At 39.6% G+C, this 12,308-nt stretch overlaps 1 long non-coding RNA gene across 1 annotated transcript; it reads right to left on the reverse strand.

Moving 5' to 3' along the window:
• Positions 1-4,284: 4,284 nt before the first annotated feature.
• On the reverse strand, positions 4,285-12,302 carry LOC309812032. The gene is made up of 2 exons (XR_014295280.1): positions 11,949-12,302; positions 4,285-4,501 (listed from the first exon to the last, which is right to left on the reverse strand). It is a non-coding gene; the product is annotated as an uncharacterized lncRNA (long non-coding RNA).
• Positions 12,303-12,308: the final 6 nt, after the last annotated feature.

Genomic DNA, 12,308 nt, shown 5'->3' on the forward strand with positions numbered 1-12,308 from the left:
CTGGAACTCTCATACATTGATGACAGAAATGTAAAATGGTACAGCCACTTTTAAGAACTGTTTGGCAGTCTTTTTTAAAGTTAAAAACTCATTTTCACTCCTAAGTATTTAGCCAGAAAAAAATGAAATGCCCATAAGACAATATGTATAAAAATGTTCATAGCAGCCTTATTCATAATAGCCCCAAACTGGAAACAACCCTAATATCTATTAACAGGAGAATAGATAAATTATGGTACATTCATATAATGAAATACTACTCAGCAATAAAAAGGATGAACTAGTGAACTGATATATCAACAACATGGATAAAGTTAAAAGGTAATATGTTAACAAACGACACAAAAGAGTACATGCTGTATAATTCCATTGGCATAAAGTCCAAGAACAGGCAAAAGTGTCTATGGGGATGGAAGCGAGAAAGTGGTTGGCTCTGTGGGTGGAGGGGAATTGACTGTAAAGACTCAGGAGATAACTTTCTGGGGTGATGGAAATATTCTATATCTTGTTTTGGGAGTAAACTACATGGGTGTATACAATTGCTAAAATAAACTGAACAGTTAAGATTTGTGCACTTTATTTTAACCCATTTAAAAAGACAACCAGATTTTTTGTGCCTCCTGATGGGTGTACACAAAACTCACAAAATATTCTTGACAAAAACATTGAATCTGAAATCTGATCAAGCACCTAGATCTAAGTATCAATTTATAGGAAACAGAGGGAACAAAGAAACTTATTTAATAACATTCTGGGGATGTGAGAGCAAAACTCAGACTGTGGGGAACTTTATTGAAGTATGGTCTTTAGACTCCCGCAAGGGGCCCTGCTCGCGCCCTCCTCTAGCTGCGTCCTTTCAGATGGGGCAGGAAGTCCACGGGACCAAGGGGATATGCCACTGCCCCTTCCAGACCATGTTCTGGCTCCCTAGAACCTGAACTTCTCACTTTATACAACCTACGCCTGCTTTCAGGGCCTGCATGGGCCTCTCCTTTAGTTCATCTTCCCAAGGTTTGACTGTGCAGCCAGGGGTAGCTGTTTGCAGAAGATGTAGATTGAGCTTAGAGATGTGGGTGGGAGGAGGGGTGGGGGCTGGAGGGGTGGGCAGGGTGTCCTTGAGAAGGAGATGGAGCCAGGGGTGGGAAGAGAATGGGACAGCCTGTGGGCCACGGACCAGCTCTCCTGTACAGCCACAATCCAGTGAGGAACTCTAAGGAATCTGAGAATCCAAAATTCTAACTTGGCCTTCCAGGTCTAAGAGGGTTTATTTGTCAGGGAAGGATCATAGAACATATTTAACTGTTAGCTGGAGTTATAGCATTGAAATCCTTAGATATATGGTATTTCGGGCTCCATTTGTACTACTGTCCCAGGTCTGTAAATGTGAGGGTCAGGCCTACTCTCAAAACTCCTAAGCTCAAACAGCCCAGTTACTTCCCCAAATAAATTTCAAGAAAAAAAAAAAAAAAGAGGAGGGAGGGAGAATCTATAGATTAGGAAATACGTGAACTGATTGGAATGTCTGGATCTCAATCTAACTGTAAAATGATGTATAAAACAATAAAAAATTGGAACACTGATTGGATATAATTGATTTTATGAAGAAATTGTTAGGATTTTTTCTTTTTAGTATGATAATGGTATCAAGATTATGTTTTAAGGAATTCCCTGGAGGTCCAGGGAATTTAGGGCTCTGGGTTAGGGTTAGGGTTAGGGCTCTGTGCTTTCACTGTCAAGGGCCCGGGTTCCATCCCTGGTCAGGGAACTGAGATCCTGCAAGATACACAGCGCGGCCAAAAAAAAAAAAAAAGAAAAAAAGAAAAGATTATGTTTTAAAAGCATCCTTGTCTTTTAGAGGTACATATTAATATATACATATATATATATATGCATATATATATTTATTTATTTTTGGCCACGCCGCACGGCTTGCAGGATCTCAGTTCCCAACCAGTGAAAGCCTGGAATCCTAGCTGCTAGGCCACCAGGGAAGTCCCCATATTAAAATATTTACAGATAAAATGTTTTGGATTTACTTCAAAAATAGGGGTGGGAGAGGGAGTGGGTTGGAATATAAACAAGGGTGTCAACTGAAGCTGAGTGGAGATACATAGGAGTTCATGCTCTTCTCGCTTTTGCATAACCTTGAAAGTCACTCGCAATCCCACCAGAGATTTCCATTACTAACATTTTGTTAAATATTACTTCTATGTGCACTTACCTATTTATATAAATAGGATCACAATGAACATGATGCTTTGTAACTAGCTCTTTTCACTCAAAAGTATATTTAGTCTCTTACTTATAACTTTAAGTTGTTTCTAATTTTTAACTAATATCATAACAAATCATTTTCTGGTTTGCCTGATTATCACCTTTGAATTCATTCCTAGAAGTATCACTGCTGGTTCAAAGTACACATATTTAACATTTTGATACATGTTGCCAGATTGCACTCAGAAAGGCTGAACATACTTATATTCCCACAGGACCCTCTTTCACTTCTCTGCCAACACCAACCTTTGTAGCTTTGCTAATCCAATGAAAACATGTTATCTCATTGTTGGGATTTTTTGTATTTCATAACTAGCAAGAATAAAAATATTCTCCTATGCTTATTAGCCATTTGTAGAGTGTGTGTGTGTTATTTGCTTGTTCATGTTCTTTACCAGGTTTGCCTGTTAGGGTGTTGAACCTTTTTATTGACATGTAAGAGCTCTTTGTGTATTAATGACATACACGTTTGTCATATATGTTGCAAACATTTTCTCTTGGGTTGTTGCTTCAACTTCAATTATGGTATATGTGTGTGTGTGTGAGCATTGTTTTCGTTGTTGTTTTCCCATGTAGTAATTTTTAATTTTATGTAGTTTAATCTAAGCTTTAATAGTTTTGGGCTTTGGAGTCATGTTTATAAAGTCCTTTCTCACCACAAGACTATAAAACTATTCACTCTAATATTCATTTATTCTTACAGCTTCTCTTTTCTTTATTAAAACAGTGTTGTAAAAATGTAAACGTTATAATACTTAACATAGAATTGAATATTTCTTGTAATTTTTACCCCAAAGATAAACACAATCAATACTTTATATATAACATATAAAGTATATATAAATTATAAATATATAAGTATATAGAAATATACTTTGTATATTATACACATATATATTTAAAGCTTCATGCATCTTGGACATCCTCTTTTGTCAATATACATACATCTACCTTATTCTTTTTAACAGTTGCATGGTAACAAATTGTATAGATCAGTTTTTCTCAGTCTTTTTTCCATTATTATCCACCTAAGACATTATTTTTTCCTTAATCACCACCCCCCTGCCATGAAATTTCAATACCGCATATATAGTGTGTATCTGCTTATGTACCTTATGTACCTTTAATGTATAAAGCATATTTATGCTTTATACATTAAAAATGGTTTATTTTGTCTCCTCAAGAACCAATTTTCACTTCCTTGGTTGTGATATCACCCTTTTGAGAATGCATGGTATAGATATTCCATCCCTTATTTATTAGTCTACATGTGTATATAATTTTTGATATTCCAATGCTATATTATCCATATTTATCTTTATACATATATTTTATTTCTATAGCATAAATTCCTAGAATTAAAAAGCTGTGTCAAAAGGTATCAACATTTAAAAATTTAGCAGATACTGCTAAAGATTATTCCAATTATATGCCAACAAATATATACTGAAAATCTGGCTTCAATTTTTACATTTAAGTCATAAATCCACTTGGAATTTATTCTGGGATGATGAATAAGGGATTTTTCTCGCTCACTGTCCTTAAATACTTTACTGAACTAATATTTTCTTGATTTACCATATATTAAGTATGGTAAATACTCCTATATTTACTCAGGCTTTGAATTCTGTTCCATGACTTTTTATTCCTACTCCATTACCATCCTATGTTTATTATTCTTGCTTTATGTTTTAATATCTGATTATACAATTCCTTTTATGAATTCTCCCCCTATTTTCTTGGTATGTTTAATGTTTTTTTTTCTCTGAGTGAATTCTGAAGTAATTTTGCTTAGTTCTAAAACCAGAAAAAAAACCTCTTAAACTGCTATTGGGATTATACTAAATTTGTGGATTAACTTAGTAAAAACTGTAGAATATTTTATAGAGTACATTATACAGTAACACATTTAACATAGGGCATAGAAACAAAAATAATGTTGATTAATGATGTATAACTGTGTTAGGATGTTTTGAGTAGTAAATGATAAAAATCCAGATAAAACTCAAGTTTAAGCATAAAAGAGAATTTATTGGCTCATTTAACTAATAAGTCCAGTGATAAAGGTAATCTTTAGGCATATCTGGATCCTTGGGCTCAAATAATGTCACCAGGACTTCTTTTCTGTCTCCCAGGTTGGTTGGCTTTTTTAGTTTCAGTTTTAGGCAAGCCTCCATGTGGTAGCAAAGGTGGCTTGTCTCCTCCATGCGTAGATGGTCTTCAGCACCTGCAACAGCAGAGGAAGAGAATCTTTTTTCCTTATTGTGTAGGTGAAAGTACTGCTGATGGCTGTTATTGGCCAGAACTGGATTAAGTGTAGGAGTTGGGGCAGGGTGGGGAGTTAGTAATCAGCCTCACTTAAATCACACAGGCTACACATTGGGGAGGGGTGGTTCCTTGAAAGAAGGGATGTGGAGTAATCAAAAATGTAGGAGTTTTTGGTATTATAATACGTATTTACTTATATAGAGAGGATTTGAAGAAATATTACTAAGTTGAAGTTCTAACACTATTTTTCAGCATATGAAACGTTACTTTGAGACTTTAAAGGTGAAAAGAAACCAGGGAACGGAGTAGGAAGATATGTTGAGGGATTAAAAAATTATCTTTGTTGGGCTTCCCTGGTGGCGCAGTGGTTGGGAGTCCTCCTGCCGATGCAGGGGACACGGGTTCGTGCCCCGGTCCGGGAAGATCCCACGTGCCGCGGAGCGGCTGGGCCCGTGAGCCATGGCCGCTGAGCCTGCGTGTCCGGAACCTGTGCTCCGCAACGGGAGAGGCCACAACAGTGAGAGGCCTGTGTACCGCAAAAAAAAAAAAAAATTATCTTTGTTGTTGAATAATATTTGTTAGAATTATAATGCTGATTTTTGACAAATGACTCTCCTTTCTTGATCTCATTACTGTTTAGATCCTCCAACATTTTGCTTCATACATTTATCCTTTTTTCCAACTTAATCCTCTCCTTCTCTTCTAGGTTTTTTGTTTTTTGTTTTTTCCCTGCTCCAAAGGAACTCCATTCCCTACCTCCTAAACAAATCAAAAGCTTCTTAATTCTACTGGTCTTTTAAGCTCCTCTCCTTATATTCATTGGCCAACTATAAAGAAAATGTTTAGTTGACAGTCATCAGTGATTTCCTTAATCACCAAATCCGGTGGCTTTAGGTCTTCCTCCCTGATGGCCTGCTGTCTCTGTAGTATTTGGACCACCTTTCTTTCTTCAAACATGAATTCTTAATTCCTATGAAACTCATTCTTCTGATGTTCCTCTTATCTTTCTGATGACTTCTTCCCTGGTTAATCGGTTGTTTTCTTCTTCCTTACTTTCTTTACATGTGGATGATCTCTAGGTTCTGGCTGCAAACTGTTTCTCTATTCACTAACTTGCAGTCTCAAACACTTCCCCATTTTCTAAAGAAAGGCAGGCACCTTTCTATTTAGCTGCTTCTGATCAGTTCCTCCCAATATCTGCATGATCCAATCCTAACTATCCATTCTCAAGGCCCATCTTAACTTCTTCTTCTGCAACAAATTTTCTCTTCTGAATCCCATGGTGCCTTTTTTTTTTTTCAAATGTATTTAATTTTTTTTTAAAGATTTTTTTTGATGTGGACCATTTTTAAAGTCTTTATTGAATTTGTTACAATATTGCTTCTGTTTTATGTTTTGGTTTTTTGGCCTCGTGGCATGTGGGTGGGATCCTAGCTCCCCAACCAGGGATGGAGCCCACACCCCCTGCATTGGAAGGTGAAGTCTTATCGACTGGAAGGCCAGGGAAGTCTCAACCTTTCCTTTTCTTTTTTTTTTTTTTAAATCTTTAAAAATTTTATTTATTTATTCATTTATTTAATTTTTTTGGCTGCATAGGGTCTTCGCTGCTGCACGCGGATTTCCTCTAGTTGCTGAGAGTGGGGGCTACTCTGTGTTGCGGTGCGCGGGCTTCTCATTGCGGTGGCTTCTCTTGTTGCAGAGCACGGGCTCTAGGCGTGCGGGCTTCAGTAGTTGTGGCACACAGGCTTAAGTAGTTGTGGCTCGCGGGCTCTAGAGCGCAGGCTCAGTAGTTGTGGCGCACAGGCTTAGTTGCTCCACAGCATGTGGGATCTTCCCAGACCAGGGCTCAAACCCGTGTGCCCTGCATTGGCAGGCGGATTCTTAACCACTGCGCCACCAGGGAAAACCCTTTTTTAAAAAAATGGCACTATTTTTCAAACTTGGATTAGTTACTTATGTATAAGACTTGTCTTACTTTCTGGCCTATAAGCTTCTTTAAAAACATCTTTGAATTCAAACCTGTATCTCTTTTACTGTGTGTGAGACGTAGTGTCTTGTATTTATTTATTTGTTTATTCAACATACATTAAGCACCTACTATATATGCACTGTGCTAGGTGGTGAAAAAAATTTGTGGTTTCTGCCCTCATAGGATTTTAATCTCATGAAATAAATGCATATTGAGATACATATTTTATAAAACTTTGAGAGAATGAATCTTACACCTGTAATTCTTCTTTCATCTTCTCTCCCCAAACTCTTGTCCTATATTTCCTGTACCTTTTCCTTGACAATCCCATAGATTTCTCAAACTCAGAAGCTGAATTTGATTCATGTGCTGTGGACACCTATAACTGAGAAGTTTGTCCAGTGTTTAAAAAACTCACATGGGCTTCCCTGGTGGCACAGTGGTTAAGAATCTGTCTGCCAATGCAGGGGACACGGGTTTGAGCCCTGGTCCGGGAAGATCCCACATGTCGCGGAGCAACTAAGCCTGTGTGCTACCACTATTGAGCCTGCGCTCTAGAGCCTGTGAGCCACAACTACTGAGCCCGTGTGCCACAACTACTGAAGTCTGTGCGCCTAGGGCCTGTGCTCCACAACAAGAGAAGCCACTGCAATGAGAAGCCTGTGCACCATAACAAAGAGCAGCCCCTGCTTGCAGCAACTAGCGAAAGCCTGCGCGCAGCAACGAAGACCCAACACAGCCAAAAATAAATAAATATATTAAAAAAAAAGAATGATAAGTGTTTGCAAGAAAATAATTAAATATGAAGAAAAAGGAAGAAATCAAAGAGAATACCAACATTTCCCCTGGGTAATGAGGAGGAGATGGTATACATTAATATAAATACTAAAATCAGGAGAAGGTTTGGAGACAGAAGGTGTTTGTGAGTATTTTTTTAAAATAAATTTATTTATTTATTTATTTTTGGCTGTGTTGGGTCTTCGTTGCTGTGCGCGGGCTTTCTCTAGTTGTGGCGAGCAGGGGCTACTCTTCGTTGCTGTTCATTGTGGTGGCTTCTCTTGTTGTAGAGCATGGGCTCTAGCCACGCGGGCTTCAGTAGTTGTGGCACACGGGCTGTAGAGTGCAGGCTCAGTAGTTGTGGCGCACAGGCTTAGTTGCTCCGCGGCATGTGGGATCTTCCCAGACCAGGGCTTGAACCCGTGTCCCCTGCATTGGCAGGTGGATTCTTAACCACTGTGCCACCAGGGAAGTCCCAACACTTATCCTTCTTGTTTAGGGCTTTTTTATCTACAAGAGATTGAAAATTAGTAACTAGCCAGCAGAGGTGTTTTGTTTGGTCTGCATAATATTCTTAAAAATATGATATTCTCATTTCTCTTGAAAAGTAAGAAAATCTGGCAACACTGGGTCCTCATTCATGCAAGAATGGCTGGAGTTTTCGATGAGACATCTGAAATACCACTCTAATCTCTACCACTTCTTATTTTTCTTATATCCAGTACATTTCCTCATTTATGAAACATTCTTAATCCTTAATTTAGGCGTTTGAGTTTGCAATCTCTGGCCTATAAGGTCACAGAATGTTAGTACAGGAAGAGCTATTAAGGATCATCTTATGTAATAGTCTCTTCTTCCTTCTCTCTATCGTGTAAAAGATGGAGAAATTGAGATCCAAAGAACTTACAATTTTATACAGCTGTATAGAGTCCAGTGTAACAGGGTTCTATTATATGCCATTAGACCCCTTCTGCACTTTGGTGGGGTAAATCCCTAATTTGGACCCAGTGTCCCTCAAATTCCCCACCCAGGGCCCTCACATAGAATTTTCAGGCTCAGGATATCTGTGCTTTAAACTCTTGCTTTATCAGGCCCTGAGGCCTGAGACCTTTATCAGGTATGCTCTAAGTGAGGCCACTTTCCTGTGAGGTTCTAGAAGGTTATGAATCTTAAAAATCTATCCCCAGTCATTCTAGCCTTATTCTTTAGTGCTTACCTGCATATATCTCACATTCCTGGGTGTGTGTGTGTGTGTTCCAAAACATACCCTATTCTTTTCAGTCTCTTTGATTCGGTTTAGCACTATTTTTTTCCACCTAGATTATCCTTCCCCAATCTCTGCCTGATATAACTTTTTCCATCCTTTAAAGTCTACTTGCATGTTATCTCTTCCTTGAAGTGCAGTAGTTAAGAAGGTGGTTTGCATGGGACAGACTTGGTTTGAAATTCTGGCTCTGTCCTTTACCAGCCATGTGACCTAGGACAATTAATTTCTGTAAGCCTCAGTTTCCTCATCTGTTAAGGGGGAATAACACCTCCTTTTACAAATGGGTTGACCATGATCCCACTGGTTGAAAGTACTGTAGGAATCTTGTCTCACTTTTTTGCCTCAAATATTGTCTTTTTTTTTTTTTTTTTTTTTTTGCGGTACGCGGGCCTCTCACTGTTGTGGCCTCTCCTGTTGCGGAGCACAGGCTCCGGACGCGCAGGCTCAGCGGCCATGGCTCATGGGCCTAGCTGCTCTGCGGCATGTGGGATCTTCCCGGACCGGGGCACGAACCCATGTCCCCTGCATCGGCAGGCGGACTCTCAACCACTGCGCCACCAGGGAAGCCCCCAAATATTGTCTTTAAAAAAATTTTATTTGTTTATTAATTTTGGGGGGCTGTGTTGGGTCTTCGTTTCTGCGTGTGGGCTTTCTCTAGTTGTGGCGAGTGGGGGCTGCTCTTCACTGCGGTGTGTGGGCTTCTCATTGCGGTGGCTTCTCTTGTTGCAGATCATGGGCTCTAGGCATGAGGGCTTCAGTAGTTGTGGCACACGGGCTCAGTGGTTGTGGCTCGTAGGCTGTAGAGCGTAGGCTCAGTAGTTGTGGTGCACGGGCTTAGTTGCTCCACGGCATGTGGGATCTTCCCGGACCAGGGCTTGAACCCGTGTCCCCTGCATTGGCAGACAGATTCTTAGCCACTGTGCCACCAGGGAAGCCCTACAGCATCATTTTAAATGGTTCAAAGCATCCCACTACTGCGTATCAGGGTAGTTGGTCAGACTGCAACTCTACATTCCCTTCCTAGATAACCTGTGGATGCTCTTAAACTAGTATGACTGAACTTCTCTTATCTGCAACCATATTATCCAAGTCTAAGAAGTATGGGTGTAATATATTTAACCTATCTTTTTTGGTGGACAAACTGAAATGAACTCCACCCAGCTTAACATACGTATGCAGTTTTGATTATTTCCTTTTGAGAACATCCTGGAAGTATAGTTGCTTAGTTAAAGTATAAATTTTAAGGATTTTGATACATATTTCTAAAATGCCTGGGGAAGGGGGACATGTACCAATTTCTATCCCCACCTGCAATGCTTGTTTCACTGAACACTTGCCCAATGCGTATACTAATTTCTTTTTAATCTTTGCCAATTTAATAGGCACTTAATATGCCATTTACATTTTTAGCTAATGTGGCTGAACATACCTATTTATTGGCCATTTTTATATATATCTTTTGACATATTTTGGTTACTCTTTTGCCGATTTTCAATAGTTTTAAAATTACTAACATCCATACCTACCTTGACATCCTCTTTCCTAGTTCTGCCTCCTATCTAAGCTAATTTATGTACCTGATCTATGGATCTCATCTCCTCTTTCTTTATGGAATCATTCAATCAGTTATTCTCTTTCTTGGCAGTATCTTTAACTACCAGGTTTTTTTCTCTTATACTAACAAACACCACTAAGTCTGTTTTCCTTACAGAGAGACTTTAACATTTTTCTTTCACTTGCCATTCTCCTCTGGTTACTGACCTTTCTCTTCTCCTTTACAGCCAAACTTCTTGAAAGAATTCTCTTCACGTGCTGCATCCACTTCATCCCAGTTTCTTCAACTCATTACAGATGATTTACATTAAGGTCTTCAATGTCATCTTTGTTGCTAAGATTTTAGTAACAGAATTATATCATATACATGTGAAAAAGCAGGACATAAAATGGTTTTCCCCAAATATACTCAACTATGCAAAAATATTTATGCAGAGAAAATAACTTATATGTAATACATGGTTTTATTTTCTTCTTTTAAAAAATATCCTCAGGGGCTTCCCTGGTGGCAGAGTGTTTAAGAATCTGCCTGACAATGCAGGGGACACAGGTTTGAGCCCTGGTCCGGGAAGATCCCACATGCCACGGAGCAACTAAGCTCGTACGCCACAGCTACTGAGCCTGTGCTCTAGAGTCCACGAGCCACAACTAATGAGCCCGTGAGCCACAACTACTGAAGCCCACACGCCTAGAGCCCGTGCTCCACAACAAGAGAAGCCACCATAATGAGAATCCCGCACACCGCAATGAAGAGTAGCCCCCACTCGCCATAACTAGAGAAAGCCTGTGTGCAGCAACAAAGACCCAACAAAGCCAAAAAGAAAAACATATATATATATATATATCCTCGGGACTTCCCTGGTGGTCCAGCAGTTAAGACTGTGCTCCCAATGCAGGGGGCCCGGGTTTGATCCCTGGTCAGGGAACTAGATCCCGTATACCACAACTAAAGATCCTGCATGGGGCAATGAAGATCCCATGTGCTGCAACTAAGACCCCACACAGCCAAAAACAAAAAGTCCTCAATTAAATTAATTAATTAGTTTATTTATTTATTTATTTCAGTGGTTACCCTTGTTTATTTCATTTTAGTTCACATTCCTTTAGACTAGTTAACAAAGGTAGTTTACATTTATCCAACAAATATCTGTTGAGAACCAAACGAGCCGAGCATCAATGCAATTGAGATAAATATAAAATATGTCCTGCCCACAAGGAGGTCTCCAAAGTTGGAAGAACAGATGTCACTAAATGAATCATAATTACTATGATAAATATGCAAAAGTTCATAAAGAAGAGCATATTCTATCTTGAATGGGAGGTGGACAAAAGTCCCAGGGAAGGACTGTAAAGGACATAATACCTAAATGAGGATTTGAACAAAGAAAATTAAGGCAAGGAAGAGCATTTTTACCATTTGCAAAAGGAGAAGACTTGAAAAAGCATAGTACTGCAGAAATTAAAAGTTAGCTGGAACATAAATGGGGGAGTTTAGCATGGAGAGGGAGGAGGGTGGTAATTAATGTCCCTTTGTGGCCAGAATTACACTGTGATCACTGTTACAAGTGATTAATCCCACACACTCTATTTTCTGTTCATTACATGGAAAAAATATTCACATTGTTTATTTCCCTAACGGAATTCAAAAATTCCTTTGGGGGAAAGTAAACATTTTTCTTCATCTAAAATCCTTATGCCCTTACCATATCTCAAGGGGCGGTCTACAATTTGAGTGTGAATTTTAAGTTCTCAATTTGTGGCCCCATAAAATGTCCTCAAACAAGAATTTACGTTGATATTAGAACACATTACAGTGTTAATTAGAAATTCTCAACTTACATTTTCTGAGAGGAGGCAGAAAAGTAAAGAAATGACAGGAGCCTCTGGGCTACTTCATTTGGCCGAAAGGCTGAAAGAAGAAGGGGTCGTGACCCAGATTCCCAGAGCTGGCGCTCCCGCCTGGGGCACAACTAGATAACCTGACAGGACAACTGTCTCCTGAAAGGGCCCTTCTTCCCTCTTCGCTCATCCCGCATGGCCTCTGAGCGTCTCAGACTGTCCAGCTAACGGCGCCAAACCACGGATAACCGCCAAGCGCCTCCGGTTGCCCCGGTAACAGCCAGCCGCACTAGCTCCCTTAAATCTTCCCAGAATGCTGCGTGCCTTCTCCCATTCGCTTCCGGGTTCGGAGGGCTGACG

The sequence above is a fragment of the Mesoplodon mirus genome (genome assembly GCF_964341445.2).
Source record: "Mesoplodon mirus genome assembly, chromosome: 11".
Lineage (NCBI taxonomy): Eukaryota > Metazoa > Chordata > Mammalia > Artiodactyla > Ziphiidae > Mesoplodon > Mesoplodon mirus.